Source organism: Oryctolagus cuniculus, chromosome 1 (genome assembly GCF_051225735.1).
Source record: "Oryctolagus cuniculus isolate XC-2025 breed Fujian yellow rabbit chromosome 1, ASM5122573v1, whole genome shotgun sequence".
NCBI lineage: Eukaryota > Metazoa > Chordata > Mammalia > Lagomorpha > Leporidae > Oryctolagus > Oryctolagus cuniculus.
The window spans coordinates 142738921-142761599 of NC_142867.1; the positions used below are offsets into that span (position 1 = coordinate 142738921).

The 22679-nt window shown below is 42.0% G+C and overlaps 1 protein-coding gene across 21 annotated transcripts in view; it reads right to left on the reverse strand.

The window, feature by feature from the left end:
- AOPEP (aminopeptidase O (putative)) overlaps positions 1-22679 on the reverse strand; it is a 406706-nt gene that overhangs the window by 240628 nt on the left and 143399 nt on the right. The gene's annotated exons all lie outside the window — the stretch shown is intronic.

Here is a 22679-nt window from a genome sequence, read left to right on the forward strand (position 1 = left end):
TGAAATTGCACAGAACCACACACACACACACACACATGCACACACACAGAGAAATAATGCATGCATAATTGGTAAAACCTAAGTAAAATGGATTGTAGCAATATCAATTTCCTGATTTTGGCACTCTACTATAGTTATGCAAGATACTAACGCTGTGGGAGGCTAGCTGATGGGTCCATGGGACCTACCTGCACATTTCTTTGCAATTTCCTATGACTCTATAATTACTTCAAAACAAAAAGTAAACACGTTCATATATGCAGACACACACAGTAGGGTTCTTCGTGATTCCATTTTAATTTGTTATCTGATGGATTAACATTGCATGAGCACTACAGCTCAAAATGTTAAAAGTCTCATTTTATGGATAAGGCACTAAAATTCTAATTGGTTGGCACTGTCACCTCAGCTGTTATGGATTTATCTTCTTGCTCATTTTCATTTCTTACTCCTTCCCTTGTTATTAACCAAATTAGTTATACTGTACTATATTTAAAATAATCCTCTTTTTGAGATGTAATACCAGAAAAAAGGCAAAAGTTTGCTGAACAGCCTATCTTCAACAGTTAACACAAACAATGGTGTTATAATTGGAAAACTTTCAGTATGACAAATCCTTTCCCAAGAAAATTCACTCTCATTGCCTAATGTGGGAAACCTCCAGTATTTACACTGGATTTCTGTATAGGCTTATGTCACTTAAACATACAGCCCTAGTTTTTCTGAATAGGCTAAAGTTTGAGTCTAGTTTGTCTGCTTTACTTCCAGTATGGTGACACCTCTTTGTGCATAGGTCCACTGAGAAATGTCTGCTCCTGGGCGGGAAACAGGACTGCACTGCCTCACTGAATTGGTTTCCTGATGTGACTTCTGGGGAAAAAAACTCATGAAAACTCAGCAGCAGTTAAGACTGACATGGTGCCTCCTCTCCTGACACCCTCCAGCTACCAGGAGCCTCTTGATACAAACTCTAAAGCACTAAAAGCCCGCTCCCCATCTGACCTTTAATACAACTTACGATGTGAGATTTCTTAGCCCCATCTTACAGGCAACAGAGGTAAGTCTTGGAAAGGTCAAAGACTTGCCCAAGGCCACAAAAATACCAGTACTTCCAACTCAAGTCCATTGCTTATTCCACAATACCAAGGAATTCTATCTTCTGTGAATTTAACTTACGTGAATTAAGCCATACTGAATCATAAGAGTAAAGCAGAGACTCATAATTTAAATAGTTCCAGAAAACAAGACTTTGTATATATATTTCATCACAGACTGTACCTTCTATATTATACATTCATATTACACAATATATTTTATATTTAAAAATCCATATATCAGGATGGGTGTTTGGCACAGTAGTTAAGTCACTTTGGGTACACCCGCATCCCATATTAGAAAGCCAGGTTTTGGGTCTCAGGTTCACTTCTGATTCCAGCTTCCTGCTAATAAGTGCTTGGGAAGCAGCAGGTGATGACTCAAGCAATTGGGCTCCTGCCACCCACCTGGAAGAGCTGCACTGAGTTCTTGGCTCCCAGCGTTGGCCTGGCCCAGCCAAATTAAAACAAAAAATACTTTAAATACATACATATTCTGTGAATACTTTCAGGGATTTTAAGAATATCTACTATTACTGGAATTTCAGACTTTAGGAGCTTAAGTTAAAACAATGTACAACTGTTACATAGAACGTGACTTTGCTGTTCCACAACAATTCAGTAATACAAAGCAACAGAAAACACTGAATCGGTCTAAACTTTTTTCTAAGAAAATCTAGCACATCATCTTCTTTCATTATTTTTAATTTAAAAATTAGCACGTTTAGTACAGAAAATTTGAAAAGAAAAACAAAACCTATAAAGTTAGCCCATTTCTAAATTCTACACTGGGGCTGGCGTTGTGAGAGTGGCTTAAGCCACTGCCTGCAGTGACGACGTCCCATATTGGAGCACCGGTTCGAGTCCTGGCTGCTCTGCTTTTAATCCAGCTCCCTGCTAATGCACCTTGGAAAGTAGAAGATGGCCCAAATGACTGGGTCCCTGCTACTCACATGGGAGACCCAGATGGAATTCTTGGCTCCTGGCTTCAGCAGGGCCAGGCCCTGGCCCTTGCCACCATTTAGGGAGTGAAACAGCAGATGGAAGATCTCTTTCTCCCTCTCATCCTCTCTTTGTCACTCTGTCATTCAAATAAATAAAATGAAACTTAAAAAAAAAAAGGAGGAGTCACACAATTTTAAAAATAAATACATTCTGGATTTTAAAAATGATCACAAGTGTGCCTTTATTTAACGTGAACTAGTAGGATAATCTACTTCAAAAAAATGAGTACATGCTGAGGCTTATAAACCACATGAATAAAAAGGATTTTCAGGCCTTTCTATAGAGCTTGATTACACAGGTTATCTTTTCTAAAGCATTAAAATTGGGTTCCCATACATTGTTATGGGCATCTTCTCAGGAATGTTTTTACATCCAGAATCCTGGCCCCAGCTCTATTTCATTTGTGTACTTTCAACAATGCCAACTCCACCGTCTACCACCTGACAGACACATGTCTCTCCTGGGGGCAAGTTTTTCCACCAGACAATTTTCTATTGTTCTGATCTTTAGGTTCCACGCAGATCTCTTCATTTTCCACAATGCCTTGTAATTTTAATTTCTACCACCAGTCTTGGGTTTCAACCAAACACAGTCTTTCAGTCAACCTGAGGTCATACTGACACAGACACTGGCTGCCGAGCCCACCGAGTGAAGGAGGAGTTTATAAGGATTGGCTAGGCTTTTTTTTTTTTACTGACCAGAAGATGTGTTTCACAGCTCTTGCATTGCCCAGATTTTGCGCAATATCTTTTTTCAATAAAGAAATTTCTTCAAAAATACAACCAAATTAATTATTTTGATTTTTATGAGACTTCATACAAAAAGCATTCAAGATCAGAGAAACAAATGAGGCAACACAGTCTTTCAGCCAGCTGGACATATACTTCACCCACATGAACTCTCTGTTACAGTGCTCTTCAACCTTAGGGTACAAGAACATTTAAGGACTTCCGGATGGATGAGTTTTAGGGTTGACAATGACATCTGTTGAACAAAATCCACTTCCTCCTTTTGTTCCTGGACTCACAGTGTTAGGCTATATTTCCCAGTGTCCCTTGCAAACCTGTATCCATATGACTGAATTCTAGCCCAGGAGTGTGAGTAGAAGAGATGGTAGCCACTGCTGGGCCTGGCTCATGAAAATTTCCTAGGTGTTCTCCTCCATACCTTTTCTGTAGCCATTTACATGTCAGGAGGTGACTAATACAGAATGTTTACATTTTGGGTACAAAGTACTAGTAACAACAGCAAATATTAATACAGCACTTTGCCCCTGATTTAAGAACTACCCACGCATTAATTCATTTCTGAGACAGCACGATGGTAATTCTGTCCCCATTTTTCAGATAAGGAAACTGGAGTCAGGGAGGTTGAACAGTTTACCCAAGATCACGGTAACAGGTGGCATGGCCAGGGTTAGCACCCTGCAGCCCTGCTCTGGCGTCTGTATTCTAAGGGGTGCTGCCTCCACTTGAGTCCAGTTCTTTTCAGATGGTAATATGTGTGCCAGATGCCCTGATTATAACAATTTTACTGCTGATATGCAGGAATATCCCGAGACAAAGGAAGGAGTAAACAGGAATAATAAAAGGCATTGCATCTCTCAGAACCGGGAGGGGAAGGGCTTCTCTCTAGGTCCCTGATGGGTCAGATCCAAGAACCTCTTTATATTCCAAAGAAGATAAGCACCAGGTAGGAAAACTCCTTGGGAAACTCCAAAGCAATCCATGAAGCAAGTGCATCATATTATCCAGTCCTGATGAATGAACTGATGGCTAGAACTTCACCCCAGGTGAGTTTTACAACATCCCTCTCCCTGGGATAGAGGTCCCAAAATACCCAGTGTTCTGTGGCGTCTGCTCACTGATCTTCTCTGTAGGGTCAGGATCAACCCTTAACTCACATCTAACTAATGTTTTCTGCCATCAACCGAAACTATTTCATAGGAGCAAACTCACACTAGACACACTGATGAGAGACAAGCATATTTTTCTGATACTTAGAGGTAATTACCTTATTCTTATAACTCATGATAATGATCCATACTCATAAACAATATTTTCACACCATTCTTTTTCAATTTTATTTATTTATTTGAGGAATGATCCATATAATTCCAGGACCTGATGGTATTGGTAAAGTCAGAACACTGACTTCTGTCTTGCTTTTTAAAGAATTAATTATTCTGAAAGGCAGAGAGAGAAAGAGAGAGAAATCTCCTATCCCTCGGTTTGTTCCCCAAATGTCTACAACAGCTGGGGCTGGGTCAGACTGAAGCCAGGAGCCCAGAACTCCATCTGTCTTCCACATGGGTGGCAGGTCTCATGTGCTTCAGCCATCATATGCTACCTCCCAAGGATGTACATTAGCAGGAAGCTGAATTGGCAGTGGAGCTGGGACTTGAACACAGGTCCTCCAGTATGGCACGTGGATGTTCCCAACAGTGTCTTTATCATTACCCCAAATACTAGCCTCTCATACCATTCTTAAACAGGAAGCAAATTTAAAAAGCATGTGGGCAGGAAAACACAGACCTTGACTTAAAAAACAGCCCCTAACCTACCTCTCTGTTTTAACAACACATAAGCTAGCTAGAAAGGACACTGAACTGTAGCTATCAAAGAAAATCAGTATAGCAAGCAAGGCTACATTGTGAGACTATTATTAATCAAAATCTTATGCACCGTGGCTCAATAGGCTAATCCTCCGCCTTGCGGCGCCGGCACTCTGGGTTCTAGTCCCAGTTGGGGCGCCAGATTCTGTCCCAGTTGCCCCTCTTCCAGGCCAGCTCTCTGCTGTGGCCAGGGAGTGCAGTGGAGGATGGCCCAAGTGCTTGGGCCCTGCACCCCATGGGAGACCAGGATAAGTACCTGACTCCTGCCATCGGATCAGCACGGTGCGCCGGCCACAGTGCACCGCCTGCGGCGGCCATTGGAGGGTGAACCAACGGCAAAGGAAGACCTTTCTCTCTGTCTCTCTCTCTCACTGTCCACTCTGCCTGTCAAAAAAAAAAAAAAAAAATCTTATGGGATGTTTCACAAAACTACTAATTCCTAGCAGCCTATTTTCCCACCCTTGGCCTGGGAAATATTTACAGAAAAATTCTGTGGTCAAGAATATATCCTAGATTCTTGTTTTCCACTCACATAGGTGAAAGGCATAATTTATATTTGGCAGGGATATTATAAATAACATAGTTACCTGTTAGAAAATAAATAAGAAAATATTGATTAAAATGTCAATTCAGCAAATCAAGTCTGTCTTTTGTATCTTGGAATAATTTAGGGCTCAAAAATCTTCTGAATGCCTTTCTGGACCCTTCAAAAATATGCAGACATTTCCGTCTCTGGTTTTTAAGTTGTAGCATGTGTTATTGGGAATTTGAAGAGCTTTTCCATGGCTCCTTCCTTCATCACACTAAGTTCCTAGTGGGTTGGGACCAAGCCATATTTCTTCTGGCCTTTAACAAAAAGCAAAAAAAGAAAAAAAGAAAAAAAAAGAAAAAAGAAAGAGAGTCCACATGTCTTAGGACACAGAGAGTTCTTTGAAACCAAATGGAAGCAGAACTACCACCCAATCTTCTCAGTATGTCATAGACTGATGAGTCAACATTTGAAAAGTGCCTAAGAGTTCTTAGATGAAAGACCACAGATCTGTATAAAGTATTATCATTATAAAAATAACTCAATTTTCCTGTGGCTTTTTAAAAGGAATGTTCTGTTGGTTGCTGTTTGTAACCATTTTTGTATTTAAAAAATAATAATAAAAACTTCTGAAAGTGGGCCAAGTATAGAAGAATAAGGAATCACCAGTACTTTTCTTGGATTAGAAAAGCGGAGCAAGGGAGTCAGTGCTGAGAAATGCCTTTCAGAATGTTGAGGGTGCTGCTTGGGTAGAATACTGAAGAACCACATTATACATTTATATATAGGACTATAAAATCTATAGTCCTGTTTAATGATCTACAATAAGAAATTTTCTATTAATTGTTTTCCTCTTTTTTTTCCTACTCAATATTAAAGGCAACCCATATTTTTCCATGACCACAAAATAGAACATTCTTCTCATATACTTTCCATGCTCTTGATTATTTTTCCTCTTTTTTGGAGAAACTATATTCCATATCCAGGGTGTATACAAGAAGAAATGTACTGTATCAACCAAAGATTTATTGACCTTCTATTGAGAGCATGACATAATCTTATCACTTTGCTGTATGCGGTGCCTGTAACTAGACCAAATTATATTGGAAATCATACCTTTTTACTGCATGAAACTTTTTATAGCAACCCAGTGAAAAGTCAAATAAGATATCATTGTTTCAAACAAAAAAATCAAATTAGGCATTTACTCATCCTTTATTAAATCAATGCATTAAGTATGCAAGTGTAATAAACAGACAAAAGGAAACTAAATTTATTTTCTACAGTCTACAAATAACTACTCAAATTCTTCAAGTTGATGCATTACTTTTTGTGAACAAACCAGATACAATGGAGGGAAAATGACATGAAAAGAAGGTTTTCATCTTCTTTGTTCTTTCTTTCAACTTGCTGTACAATAACTTGCTCTTTCTCAGAGTTATCTGCTAACTGTCCACGCAATTGTAATTTATTAGGTTATGCTCTGTTTCCAAAGACATCAGGTGCTTCCCAAGATGGTGAGAGCAAGACCAAACCACATGTTTGGTAATTCCAAAGAATTCTGGAATCAGGAGTTTAAAATTATGTTCTTACTCAAAAGATATAATGCCATTTTTCATATTCTTTCAAATAGGAAAAACAAAAATAGAGATCTGGAGAAAACATTCAAGTATTTTAGCAGGGAGGTTTCTCTTGAATTTCCTTTGGCTAACAAACCAAAGCATTTTTGACAGATAATTGGACTAGAAATAGTGCCCCTGGAAATCATCAGCCAGCATTCCCACCCATTAATTAGATGATTCATTTTCTTGTTTTTTCTCCCCATTTTTTTTCTCTTGTACCCTTTCACATCCTTTCCTAGTCCCCCCTCCACACACCCCACTTTGGATCACCTATAATACTGCCATCCTCCTTGATGTATTTGTTTGTGTTATAACTCATGGTCTGTAGATATATTTCATCTTCTTATTGCCTCTCCTGCTTGTGGGTTCCTCTTGGACAAATTCGCTTGCCTTACTCCTTACCCTCCCTGGAAAGAACTTAAGCATCTTGCGAGTGAGAAAGCTCTCTGAAGGCTTCCCCTGACTGCTCTATTTTCCAGTGATTTTTATTTCTCTTAAACTTTTAAGGCACCAATGATTGGTACCACACAAATCGTATTTAATCACTCTTTGTTAATCTTCCATGGCTTTTTTTCCCCCCAAACAAGTATGCAGCTACTGGAGGACAAGGAACATTATATCTACTTCTTTAAGAATACACAGCTTTATAAACAATAAATAGTTAACATATTTTGTAAGATGGGAGTAAATATCCCATGGGAATAAGTTATAGCATCATTTTGGGAATGAGAGGATTCAAGGCTTAAATGAGTTATAGATATTTAAGCACTTTTGCGCAAGAAAATAGAAGACACACTCAACAATGGAGCAAAGAACTTTTGCCTTAAAGATGCACTTCTATTTCATCATCAGCTAAGAGCCAGTATTATGTGGCAGTTAGGTTTCAAAATCCCTCACAGAGCTTCTGAGTACATGAACTTAGGAGCCCTGGGCTTGAGCCCATTTCTGTCACCAATTATCTGAGTTGTCATGTAAGTCAACCTTTCTTGGCTTCAGTTTTTGCCTCTGTAAAATGAAGGGGTTACACATCTGACCTTTAAAAACCAACCAAACCAAACAAAAACTAGGCAGCCAAATGACTGGAGCTCTTTTTGAGATCTTCACCGGGGAGGGTGCCTGTTAACTGCTATCGATGTGTTGCAAGCCCATGCCCCACTTGGAGGACCTCTTATTCATACACCCATGTAGCTGCCATTCCAAGTAATAAGAACGGAGAAGAAAAGTGAAGCGGATATTCTAGGCAATCCTTTTATTGTCCCTAGAAGCTTTTACATCCCATAGATATCTTACTAAAAAACAAGGAGGAAAAGTCTTCAATCTGTCATATTTTTTTTTACCACTCCGTGAGTTACACGAGAAACACCTAACTGGACTTCAGTATCAGCAAACATCAAATAAGCAAAATACCTTTACATCTGGAATGATCAGGTTGATAAGGGCTGCAAACATTTAAGTGGGCTGGAATGCTGATCTGACGCTAATGTTAGTAAAAACAGCACATGCCAGAGCTACTTTTTCAAATCAAGCAAGCTCTGTGGTAAAGGAAAAGGGATCAAAATATCAAGACAAGCATGCCATTGGCTTGAGGTATGTGTCAGATTTATTGTGGCCTAGAAGATTAAAATCAGCCACCATTAAAAGGAGGGTGTGTGTACGTGCTGCATTCAGATGTCAGGAAGTCTGAAAATTATGCGATCAAGCCAGAGAGGTTCCTGGGTAGATGATAAATAAAGGACACATTTAAAAAAGAAAGGCGAGAAGCAGTCAAGGCCTCTAGACGAAGTGATCACTTGAGTCGTGGCATTACCTGTGCCTGTGGTTAAGAGCACAAAGCTAAAGACAGCAAGATGAACCACGGTCCCACGAAAGGACTATAGTGAGGGGAGCAAGGTTGCGGACACAGGCTCGGAAATAAGGTGTCAGGGTGGGGCGGCAGAATGCACTCCAGCCTGCAGACCTTTCCAGAGACTGGAGCTGGGCGACACGCCCATGCCAGAGAAGAGCTGGGGCGGAAATGGAGGGAAAGACCAACAGCCCACGTGTACACCGAGAAAGGGCACCCTTAACCCCCAAGGCAGGGAAGACTGGCCTAGCCCAACCAAGACAGAGAGAAGTGGATGCAGGCTTGACCACCCTGCTGGAGGTCAGCCAGCCTCCAAGTAGGGCAGCCATCCTTACAGGCCAAAAGCGGGTCTGTAAAAACTCAAAGGACGGTAACTTTTTAGTTTTTCTGGCTCTTCCTTAGAAACCATATAACCACTAATATTCTATTCCTTTTCCCACTTGGCCAACCCAATTCCAACTTATGCATCCACTATCCAGAAAAGTAACAACATACATCCAGTCAACACGCCCTACCAGGCCCCAGTGGTGACAGCAGCCTTAGGCAGGGCTGGGCTGCTGCTAGACTGTGGAGTCAGTGAGCTTGGGTTGCTGAACTGTGTAAACAGTCCTGCCTCTGTGGCCACATCTGGGTTCAAATCTCAGCCCTCACCAACGCTGGGACCTTGAAAGAACAGTCTTACTATCTTTGAACATTTCTTATCTATAAAATGTGAAAACAAATACCTAACAGGCAGGGTGGTTGGGAGGATTGAACAGGTTTTGAGTACACACAAAGAACCTGCCCTGTGATGGGCGTGTGACTGGTAGTTTAGGCATGGGAGTGATTATTATTCATTCTTGGTTGTCTTCTCCTTTAAACAAACACACAACCATGTTTTGACCATCTCTCCTCCCTTAAAAAAAAAATTATGGCTTTAAGGGGCCCAAGGGCCAGGTGCCTTTATCATGTCACATCTTTCTTGTTAGGAGAGAAATCAATTTGATAGTGTCACTCATACCAAAGGGTCACATATAATATTACAAACTTTAAAAAGCACTGAGCATAATGGAACAGTGCAATGATTATACAAAGGAATAATTTGTGGAGAGATATTCACAGCAGATAGGCTGTCCTCAGATGACATTCTGTAGTACATGACCACTCACTCTGCCTCTGGGTAAGATGAGCCGTATCTGGCTTTCATTCTACATCTCTACATGCTTCCTTTTGTACAACTTTAGTCTCATTGGGAGGTAAATGGCGTAACAAAGAAAACATCACCCACCTCATTCTATGAGCCTATGCAAACGATTGCCAAGAGACACTAATAAACTTTTCCAATACATATTTTGTCCAGACAACTAGCTGGCTGGGTGGAAACTCAACGAAACAGATAAGAGGTGATGACTCAAGTCTCCAAACAAACTTTTGGTTAAACACTCATACGGCCTCAAAGGCTATTCATTGCGTGGAATCCACCTGCAAGAGAAACAGGACATTCGCTAACAGCCCAAAACTCCCTACAGGATCAGAAACCTGGAACTTCAGACATCTAAAATTAAATTGGGCACAAAGGCTGCTGCCACAGCAACATGAATAAATTTCAAAACAAATCAATGTTTTGAGAGTATAAAACAAGTGGCAGAGAGACTGAGGGAGAAGGAAGTGGGGGGGGGAGGAAGAGGGAGAGAAGAGAGGGAGAGGGAGAGAGAGAGAGAGAGAGAGAGAATCTTGCATCTGCCATTTGCTCTCCAAACAGCCACAACAGCAAGGGCTGGACCAGGCTGAAGATGATATTGGTCTCCCACTTGGGTGGCAGAGGCCCAAGTACTTGGGCCATCTTCTGTTGCCTTCCCAGGCGCAGTAGCAGGGAACAGGACCAGAAGTACAGTAGCTAGGACTTGAATTGGTGAACCAGGGATATGGGATGCCGGCCTCGCACTGGCAGCTGTACCACAACGCCAGCCCCTTTGCAAGGAGGCTAACTGGAATGTATACTTCCTTCTCTAATGCTTTTTGGCAGTGTTAACCGCATTCTTTTCTGAAACCACTCCCCCCACCCCTGAATATCAACAGATATACAGTTAGACTGGGTGAAAACATCTTGGCTACCTTCATATGGATGTGTGTGTAGTGTGTGAGTGTGTTGGCCACACTGCATGCTCTAACTTCAACAGCTCCCTCTGAAGCCAAGTTCTGGGCTGTCAGTACCTCCCTCGCTTTCCTCCCCAGGTTCCCAGTTAGAAACTGGAGTCTCTGGTAAATTTTACCTTTATTTTACCTAACAAACAGTCCTCAGATGGCTCAAAAGCATAAGAGACATGTGATGTGGGAATTAAGGGCTGAAAAATCATTTTACAATGGACTTTCTTCAAAATCAGAAGGCCCAGTCCCCAAGATCAGGTGACTTGAGGGGATTCTTGCTGGTAGCCAGCTGCCCTCTCCACGCTGGCAAACCGCTCCACATCTGGGACATCTCAGTCTGGAATGAAGATGAAGTCACCTGTGGCCTCCAATCCTGGGCAAATGAGGGACAGGAGGGCCTGCAGGGCCTGCTTGTTATGATAATTAATGCTAATGAATCCAGGGCATTACTGATTTTGGTCAACTGTTTCACCCAGCACCAGGTCTGTCTATCTGCAGCTTTGGAACTTTCCTTAATAAAGAGTTGACAGGTTCTTAAATTGGTGACCACTGTCTACAGGGTCTCCAGAGTATTCTGCCTGTCGGAACAGAAAACAGTCAGGGGAGCATGGGCTGAGAAAACAGGAAGGATTTATATTATAAACACGTAACCGCCCAGCCTCTCATTTTCCTGGTTAGTCTGGTGTTATAGCTTTATTTGATTTCTTGACATGGTTGAAATGAAAGGCAACTGGCTTAAATCACCCCGCAACAGGAACATCAACGCACTAGCGCAGAAGCAGCCAGGTTCACTCAGCAAGAGAACACCCTTGATGCCCCCTGTCAGATCAAATCAGAACTGGGAGGACTTTCTGGAGGATGGTGAGGGTGCTGGTCGCCATGTCTTTCCTGGAACACCAGGCTGAGGTGTTTGCAAGTGGAGCATTTGGCAGCCCAGGAGAAAAGGCCAGGTGCCACCCAGGCAGGGGAAGAACCAGAACGTGGAAATCAGACCGAAAAAAAGCAAATCTACTCCACAGAATATAAGGTGAATTTTATCACTCTTTCAGTACATATTCAAAGAACTCAGGCTAAGGAAAAGTAGGTAAGAAGAATGCCTGGGATACAATGTTTTCTTTTCCTCTGTAAATCACGCAGAACAGGCAGACTATGTGTGGACTGCTGAGGCTGACATTGAAGTGACCTCTGAAAGCAAACACCCCAGTGAAGCTGTTATGTAAACCGAAATGACTAGACATTCCAGGCCACCACCGCATGGTTAATGACAGGCTGGCACCTGGAGCAGCAAGGACTTTTGAACAGAAAAGGGATGGAAGCAAATCCTCTCCGATTTTACAGGAAGGGTTAGATACAATTTTGTAAGTAATAAAGGTCTAAAATAGTTCAAATTTTATAAACTTGATGAGCAGTAATAGGAGGGCTTTGCTGGTTTGAATCTGAATGGGAGAAACTAAATTGAATCAAAAACGCAGGCAGCAGACTGAGAAGTATATAATATAATATGGCCTAATGTGTCATTAGCTCATGTTCACTACAATGAGATTAGCTTCCAACAGCATCATAATCAGATCTTGCAGTTTTGCTGGGTTAGATCTATGTCCAAGGGACGTATATTCAGAAATGAATTTGATGCATTTCACATGAACATTCTGACTTAAGTAAAGCTGATTTTTAAAAAATCCTTACATGTTATCAACCGATTATGAATCACTGAACTCTTTAACATCCCTTAAGTAAACAGTATAAAAAAAAGTCCAATTTGAAGAGTGGTGATTATTGATGGTGGTCATATTTTCAATTGACAAATGAGCTTTATTTGTAAAACTAAAAGTGTGGCTTGAAAAAAGCCATACATTTGATGTGCTTTGCCCTAAAATTTACATATTCAAATGAACGGCTTTTAAAAGAAATCCTCAAATTCTATAAACTGATTGAAGTCACCCATCTCTTCTAAACCCTTTTCTTAAACTATCTAAAATATTCTTTTTGAAAAGTGCTCTCATGGATGCTGGTTACATTTTAAATGAGCTAATAAGCTTCATTTGTAAAATTCAATATTTAGTTTACAAATGCCATGGGGCCTGGGTAGAATCATCAGAGAGGAGTCCTGCATTTCCTTTGTGCATGCCAGTTAATAGGATTAAGGCTTGAAGAATTGAATAAAATCCTGAGCTGGTTAAGATGGATGTATCACATTTCAGGGTTCCCATTTCATAACCAGCACACCCCACATCGCACAAAATAAAACGCACTGGCAAGCTTCTTTAAATGACTCTTCAGGAGTATGTTGATTTAGGAAACTTTAAAGGGAACACACGTCCGTTTCCTCTTCTGAACCACAGGGCTCTTTGTGTAGTCAACCTGCCTGGCTTCAGACTTACTCCTGTTTTAAGGTTAGCAGTCTCCTGCTACTGTCCAGTTACATGGAGAAAAGTCAGAGGGTTCTGTAGCCAAGCAACTTTTGTATGTGATTTAAGAGTTCCTAACTTCTACAGTGATGCTATTTGCACTGGCCCTAATCTTCTAAAAATGTAGCAAATCTAAGTTAAAATGCAAAAGACCTGTTATCTTCCACCAGATCATGTAATGGAACTGGGGTTCTGCGCTTTCTGCTATCAAGGTGGTTATTATCAAGTGTAATCTGCGGCTGGAAATGTTTGGCATTCCTGTCTAGCAGTAGCTCAGATTGTTTAGAATAGATTTTTACATAGGAGTTCCAACATCTGTCCGTTTTAGGTCGGATTTCTGTGAGAACCTATGCATATAGCTCTAAACATATGCAGCTGTCCCAGATCAAATAGGAATGCTTTCCTGCACTGTAGTGACAACAAAGGGTCAAGTTTAAAACTAAGAATAAAATAAGGCTAAGAATGGTAAGCAAGAGGCATTCCCAGTCCACAAAATGCCAAGTAAGATTATTGATTAAGAATGGGTATGGAGACTGTTTAAGCACTTTCCCAGCAAAAGACTCATTGATGAGCAACTTACAACACCAATATGCCTATGTACCAACATACAACATTCAGTTTCATCATAGATTCCTTTCATTTGTGATTTCTCTGTTCTAGAAATCCAGTCCATTTGATGTGAAGAGTGCTTATTAAATGAAAGCTGTACATAAAGCTACAAAGAAACGTAAAATCAAATTTTGGAAAGGAAGTTAATAAAGAATTAAAACAAGCTGTGATGATCTTAACAAAGACATACAAAACCTGTTACTAAGAAGAGCTGTTTGGTTAAATTTCCTGTTTTTTTTCCCAAGTTCTGGTTCATTTTAAACACGTCGTCAGCGCACAGTTTATTGCTGTTGATTAACATCTCTACATGTAAAGTCCGCAACTGTTCCCCAGGACTTCTTACTTAAAAAGATTCCAAACAACGTGGATTTTCTTTCTTTTCCATCTCTTAACCACAGTTAAGAGATGACAAACAACGGATGTAAATAGCTGAAAATTAGTGTTAGACACTAGAAAATTACTTGTGTGGGTTAATGAAGGAGTCATAAAATGAAGGTTGCATAAAATCTCTCTTTGACCCTAAACAACTTGGGTACAAGATTCTGGAAATCAACTTGGACTGCTACCAAGTACATAAAATCAAAGCCACACAAGTGTCACTGATGGCTCTTTGTTTTGTTTAGGCCACTTAAAAAAAAATCTTCACAAAGACATACCTGACTCTCACGGCAACATATTGTAAAATTAAAATAACTGAATCATACAATTTTGTGCGAAATGTAGGGAAATAAAAATTCCTCCCATGGGAAAAAAGTATAAAACATTAACATATTTCCAAGTATTTTATAAATTATGTTTCTTTATTAAACACATACCATTAGAAGTCTCTTCAATTACTGACAACACTTTTCTTAATGGTCTTTACATGTTTAAATAAATGGCTCCTGAAAATGTGCATTTATATTATATAAATAAAACCTTAATTAATATAAACATACCCAGATATAAACTTTTTAGAAATGTCAGCTTAAAACTTTCCAGTCTAAATAAATCCCCTTATGAATGGTCTAGCAAAGCAATTTTTAATGCACTCCCCCTCCCTGACTAAAAAGCTCATAGAGATTTATAGGCACAACCCAAAAGAGAAACCAGAGTAACTTTAATGAAGGCTGAATATCTCGTTCGTGCAATAAGCAACTCTGAAAGATATGATATGATGGGTAGTTTCTGAAATCAACTAAGTCCATGTGCCTTTCTTCCTTTGTAGTACTTATTATTCTCTCATCATCTTTTACATTTTTTCTCCTGCTTACTGTTTGTCTCCCCCTCAAACACATCTTATTTTTTTGTTCCATGTCCAATACGTAGCCTAGCACTAGGAACACAGTAGGTGCAAAGAGTGGCTCAGTGAGGAACTAATGAATGGTCAGTTGTTTCAGCTACCTCACTTCATCCAAACTGGCCCATGTGTCAGAACATTTAGCTGTTTTCCTCTTTCCACCTCCATACCCGCCAAGTTTCCACTAAAAACATGCCTACCTGGAATAAACATTGCATTTCCAGCCTCCCTTGAAGCTGAGTGTCACCAGGTTTGAACTAATAAGATATAAGCAATAGCATTCTACAACAGCTTCTAGGAAAGTTCCTCAAAAGACAGCTGGTACAAGCCTTACACCCCTTCCCTCTCCTCTCTTCCTCCTTTCTGCTGCCTGGAATGTGCACTTAAAGGCTGGAGCTTCAGTAGCCATTCGGGACTATGAGCTGAGCTTGAGAACGGAAATCATATGCTTGGGGGCTAGATGGTAGGACAACAGGAGGGGAAAGGCCTAGGTTCCTGCCATTGCCAAGTCCTATGCCACGCCAGCCTAACTATTTTTTTTTTTTTAACATGGAGAAAGACATTAACTGCTATCTTATTTAAGCCACTATTATTTTGAGTTTCCTGTCATATGAAACCACATCAAATCTTACTGCTACACTTTTTAAAGATTTACTTATTTATTTATTTTAAAGGCACAATGTCAAGCAGAGAGGGAGAGACCGAGAGAGAGAGAGAGAGAGAGAGAATCTTCCTTCTGCTGGTTCACACCCCAGCCTGGTTTGGCCCAGGCAGAAGTCAGGAGCCAGGAACCCCACCTGAATCTCCCACATGGGTAGCAGGGACCCAAATATTTGGGCCATTTTCCACTGCCTTCCCAGGCACATTAGCAGAAAGCTAGATCAAAAGCAGAGTTGCTGGGACTTAAACCAGCTTTCCAATATGGGATGCCAGTGTCACAAGCTGCTGCAGAAGCCGTGTGCCACAGTGTGGTCTCCTTACTGTTATTTCAAATAATATATTTTAAAAATTGAAAAATTGGCCCATATAGACTTTATGTGTGTCTGCAATATTCAATAAATACACTGAGATCTCTTTCCATTGAACAGGTAAGCCTGAAGGGGTCTTCCAAAGGTTAATGGAAATGCATTTAAAAAAACTAAATAGGCCGGCGCTGTGGCTCACTTGGCTAATCCTCCACCTGCGGCGCTGGCACCCCAGGTTCTTGTCCTGGCTGGGGCACCGGATTCTGTCTCGGTTGCTCCTCTTCTAGTCCAGCTCTTTGCTGTGGCCAGGGAAGGCAGTGGAGGATGGCCCAAGTGCTTGGGCCCTGCACCCGTATGGGACACCAGGAGGAAGCACCTGGCTCCTGGCTTCGGATCGGCGCAGCACACCGGCCGCGGCAGCCATCTGGGGTGTGAACCAACGGAAGGAAGACCTTTCTGTCTCTCTCTCTCTCTCTAGCTTTGCCTGTCAAAAAAAAAAAGAAAGAAAGAAAAAAGAAAACTATAAATAGATTCCAAAATTTTGCACCAAAACAAGCTTATCTTTTAATTCCACTTTCCATGAACTTTTAAAAAGTATTCTTGTGGGCACACACTTTATCCCCAGAATTAAACCAGATATGATGGGAGAATGAGAATAATAAATAAGTTCAAAACTGAATTTTCATCCTTAAAATGTTAATTATTTGGCTGCTAAAAAAAGGACAGGCAAAAAGTACCCATTCCCTCTCTTTAACACACCCAGAAGAAACAACACAAAACAGCAAGAGCAAAGTGCAAAACTGTGCAGTGTGATTGCAACTGTGGAAGAAATTCAGAATCAAGAAAACCAGTGAGGACTGGGGTTCTTGGTGAAGGTTCCAAGAAAGAAGTAGGCCTTGAGGTGGGCCTAGCAGGAGGGGCAGAACCTGCAGAGATGGTGAGAACTGTCTGGGTTGTCCTCAGGACGGGGACCAGCAGCAGGGGAACCACTGTTTCAGGAATGAGCACAGCATGTTCAAAGGGCCTGGAAGGAGCTCAGCCAGATATGTGGCCTCTGGAAAAAGAGAGTCCGCCCTTTTCTTAGAACACAGTCTCAGCCCGGAAAAGAGTTTCCATCACGGAAGTTGACCTCACCATTCACTGCACATTCAGGAGATGAATCTCTGGGCAGAGTCTCCTTGCCACGCACCCATCAGAGGCCCGGTATTGCCCGGGACTGCCCTGAGCCCTACCCTGGGGTACACCGCCTAGACCGAGCGCCCCAGCTCTGCGTTAGGGATCTTGCTCAGGCAGCTCAGATGAGCAATGTGATTCTTGCCATGCAGTGGGCACGTGTGAAGCCTGGCTCCTGTACTCTGATGAGGTGTTTTAGATTAAACTGTTTGGCAAAGGTAGTGTGCTCTGCCTCCTACTACTGAGAAACAGTAACAAAGCAGTAGAAGGACCGGTTACTGCTTCTAAAGAGGCGGCCGGGGAATTCAGTGACTCACAGACTAACCACAGTCACAGGCCGAAGCGGCAGCGTTCCTACTAAGTTCCCTCTCAGCTGCTCCTCATACACAAAGATGCTGTTAAGTTTCTAAAATTCAAGCAAATACACACCTTTGAGGACAAGAAGAGCACTGTCTGGCCTAATGGCAGCCTTGGGGACAGTCTCCATTCCCAAGATGGGTTTTGGAAGAGCAGGCACTGTCTGGATCGCTGAGGGGCCCAGACAGCGGCAGGTGAGTGGAAGGCTCTCCGTGGAATCCAGGTGGAGCCAGGTCTGCTATCGGGTAATAAAGCACTGACAAAATTACATCAAGGTTTTATCTTGTGGGTTGGGAGCCACGAATGAAATTTCTGAGGGTCTGAGCACAGACAAATGAGAGCAAAGATGACCTGTTTTTCAAAACTGGGCCTCAAATGGCTCAGGGAAATCTGCCCTGAGGCGTGGTGGGGCAGGAATGCACAGGCCAGGTGGGAGCAGACTCCAGGGCTGATGCGGCTTTGCTGCCATGGAACTCATGGCTGTCCCTGGTTTCTCTCTCTGTAAGCTAAGGGAGTTGAATGGGAGACGACCTACCCCTGATAACCACTGTGGCCCCGCCGCCGACTCTATGACATTAAGAAAAGAGCCCTCAAGAAAGAAGGAAGTGTTATTTTTTTCTCTCCATCTTCTTTTCTGCCCATCACCATTTCTCCATATGCCCCAAATCCTATTAATTTACCAATTAATAAGCAGCCATCCTCAGCTGCAAACCCCTCGCAGGCTCAGCGATTTCATGCTTGCGTGGAGACAGCAGCAGCTGCTGCTCTCCTCAGACCACATCCTTCCCCTCCGTCACGAGGCCTCCTCGCTAGCCACAATTTGCCTTGGCCAGAGCTCCCTCTACGTCAGCTTCCACCAGAAACTGCCACCCATAGGCAGAGTTCTAGTTCATCGGCCTCTAGGAAGCAGATCCAGCTGACCAGAGCAGATTCCACGTGGTCAAGACCAGAGAATTTCATGGCACCGCCAGCAGCGTGAAGCCAAAAGGGACTGCAGAAAGCGTCTAGCTTGCCCGCTCCCGATTCTGCCCTAAGAGGTTTATTACCTAGCATGCTCTAGCCAGAGCTAGAACCGAAGCCTCCTGACTCAAAGGTCAGTTATAATTTTGAAACAGATGGAATTAGAAGCTACTGAAATAGAAGCTACTGTTTATGGTGTACTCCGTGCCAGGCACCGGGCTAAGTGACTTCTGAAACTGAACATGTAGCAACTTGAACTCAGACTCTTTTCTCCAAGCCTGTTCCTCCTCCCATTCTCCAGCAGCACAGTCTCCACCCTGGTCCAAGCTACCTGTCCTCCTGCCTGGACTAAGGCCACACCTCTGATCCCACCATTCCATGGCCACTACTTCTGCCCCTGTCCAGTCTCCAGCAAAGAACCAGAGAAATCTTGGAAAAACATAAACCAGATTACTTCATATCTACCCTAACCTCACCCTGCCACTGTTAAATCCATTGGCCTTTCCAATACAGCTCAGATTTCTGCAGGGCCATGTGTGGTCTGATCCTTGTTGATGTCACCAAGCTCATTTCATCCCAGCCTTCTCATAGGTTACTGAATTCTACAAATACTTCTTTCTGTTTATCCAAAGTTCCAAGCTCCTTTCAATCACAGGCTGTCCATCTGCACAAAATTGTCTTCTTTCTACTCTGGCTGGGCTCATGTCCTACCACCCTTCAAATCTCAGCTTATACGTCACTTCCTCAGAGCCTCTCATTTAACCCTATTCTGTCCTGTGCAGTATTTACTAGTCTGTGGCATACTTCTGAGGGTATTTGTTTAATGAGCCTTGAGGACAGAGACCATATCTATCTGCTGTCCGTTATTGTAGCCACAGAATTTAGTGTCAGACACAGAGTAGGTACTAAATATTCATTAGATTTACAGAATTTATTAGTTTTCCAAAAATCCAAATATAATATTGTCTGCCATTTATTGCAGACGAGCAAAATAATAATAATGAGGTTAAGCAACTTTCCCCAGTCTTTGAACTATAAGACCACATAAGAAAGATTCCAACACAAGTTACCTGACTCCAAAGCATTTAACATTTAATATCAGAATGGAACATGTAGGAGAAAATGAGCCTTGATGTTTAGTTGACTTGTTTGGGACAAATAGAGTACACCAACAGGATGAAAAATGGCTCCCCAAAGATATCCACATCCTAATTCCTAAAACCTGTGAATGTTACCTCATACAAAGACTGGGGAGATCTCTGCCACTGTGATTAATTTAAAGCTCTTGAGCTGGGCAAGCTATCCTGGAACATCTGTGTGAGCCCTAAATGCAATGGTAAGTATCCTCACAAGAAAGAGGCAGAGGGAAACTGGACAAACCTGGGTTGGGGATGTTGAGGCCAGGACAGAGAGAGTCTTGAAGAATACCTTAGTTTGGGCTACTGTATCAAAGCACCTTAGCCTGGGTGGTTTATAAACAGCAGAATTTACATCTCATGGTTCTGGAGGTCAACGTGTTAGCATGGTTGGGTTCTTACTGAAGGCCCTCTTCTTGGTTTATAGATGGCCACTTTCTATTGTATCCTTATTGGGTAAAGAAGGGAGAGGGAGAGAAGGAGAGAGGGACAGAGTGAGAGGGAGAAAGAGAGATGGAGAGATAGATAGATAGACAGACAGACAGACAGAAACACCAGTTTTCCTGTGTCTTTTTTAAAGCACTAATCCTATTAATGAGGGCTCCATCCTCATGACCCAGTTATCTCCCAAAGGCCCTATCCCTTAATACCATCCCATTGGCGGGTTACGATTTTGGCATTTGAATTTTGGGGGAACACAAACATAGCCAAGATTCTGGCCTTGAAGACTGGAGTGGTGGGCCAGTGGTGTCCCCAGAAACTCCAAGAGGCAGGACTAGGACCTAGGGTGGGCCCATGTATGGCCCTGCTGACCCCTGATTTCAGTCGTCATACTGAGTTCAGAAGTCTGGCCTCCAGAACTGTTTGAGAATCAATTTCCATTGTTTTAAGCCACCAAGTTTGAAGTAATTTGTTACAGCAGACACAGGAAACTAATATAGAATCCATAACATTATTTTGCTAACACACAGGGGTTTACATCTGGAAAGATTTTACCCCTCCTAACTTTACCCATCTGTACTGCCATGGAAAAACATGGCACCTCCAGTCTTAGCCCTAGCTCCACCAGACATCCCTAAGTTAAAAATCAGCAATGAGAAATGAGGAAATGACAAGGTTAAACAATAATGAAGGCTAAAAAAATTCTTTTTGTAAAGCTAGGGCTAAATATGCTCCAGAGCTCAAGACTTAGATGAAAACAAAAGTAAACATCATGTTAACATTGCCTCGAAAATGCTTTTGGATCCAGAGAGATCTGCTGTTTCTAGTTTCTCAATATAGAAAGTAACCTATAGTAGACACACAACTGATGTAAAATAGCTAAAAAGTCACATTCGATGAAGTCAGAAGCCTTCCATTCTCGAGTGCATCTTTGAGCCTCACTTTGGTTCATGGTTCTGCCTCATAAATTGAGTTTGGACATGGTAGGCTGATAACTCTGGGCTTTAAGACAATCTGTAATTTTATGAGACGCTTACAAATAACACATTTTCTGTGAGTCATTTTAACATCAGAAGAGGTGAAATAATTCAGGAGGTGAGGCACACTGTGAAGAAACACATTTTCATGAACCAGCAAGGAGGACGAGGAAAAAGCCCTGTTGCTGGAGCAGCCATGTTGCTATTATCCTATTCAGAGTTTCCAGATGGGGAAAGGGATATTAAGTCGTTGGATTTCCTGCCAGAGGAAATGGGACATTTTCAAAGCTGTTGTCAATACAGCTCTGCAGTTGAGGATGAACATACATGAGGTGAATTCACAGCAGTGAAATACGGCTGACGGAACGACTATGCTAGGAGGGCACATGAGGGACTCCAGAGGACGGGAGGGAGAGCCAACACGGTCCAGGGCCCCAGGCGAGGCGACTTCCCGTTGCTGAGGATTGACAGAGGGCAAGCAGGAGGAGGAGGTCATGTCAGTCTAGGAAAATCTCCAGGGCAAAGAGGCTTCTCAGACCCCTCAGAGCAGCTTTGGGAAGCACTTAGAAAAAAAAATCAACAGAATATTTATCATAATACATCTGCTGAGGGCAGGGAAGAACTGTCAGTGCGATTGCCCCATTGTATAGCTGAGAAATCGAGGCCACAGAAAGGGTTAGGTCACTTCCCAGGGACAAGCAGCTGGTAAGTGGCCAAGCTGGAACTCAAACTGGGGCCTGTCAGATCCTCCTCTAGTGTCTTATCTGTCTTAGCGTCTGCCTCTATTTTAGATGTCAGAGGTTTGTCACCCAATTTACATAATGATATCTTTTCTTTCTTCTTCTTTTCAAATTTATTTATTTGTTTGTTATTTTCTTTTTTCTTTTTAACTTTTATTCAATGAATATAAATTTCCAAAGTACAGCTTATGGATTACAGTGGCTTCCCCCCCATAACGTCCCTCCCACCTGCAACCCTCCCCTTATCCACTCCCTCTCCCCTTCCATTCACATCAAGATTCATTTTCATTTCTCTTTATATACAGAAGATCAGTTTAGCATATATTAAGTAAAGATTTCAACAGTTTGCTCCCACACAGAAACATAAAGTGAAAAATACTGTTTGAGTACTGGTTATAGCATTAAATCTCAATGTACAGCACACTAAGGACAAAGATCCTACATGAGGAGTAAGTGCACAGTGACTCCTGTTGTTGACTTAACAAATTGACACTCTTGTTTATGGCATCAGTAATCACCCTAGGCTCTTGTCATGAGCTGCCAAGGCTATGGAAGCCCCCTGAGTTCACTGACTCTGATCATATTTAGACAAGGCCATGGTCAAAGTGGAAGTTCTCTCCTCCCTTCAGAGAAAGGTACCTCCTTCTTTGAAGACCCATTCTTTCCACTGGGATCTCACTCGTGGAGATCTTTCATTTAGTTTTTTGTTTTTTTTTTTTTTTTTCCCCCAGAGTGTCTTGGCTTTCCATGCCTGAAATACTCTCATGGGCATTTCAGCCGGATCCATATGCCTTAAGGGC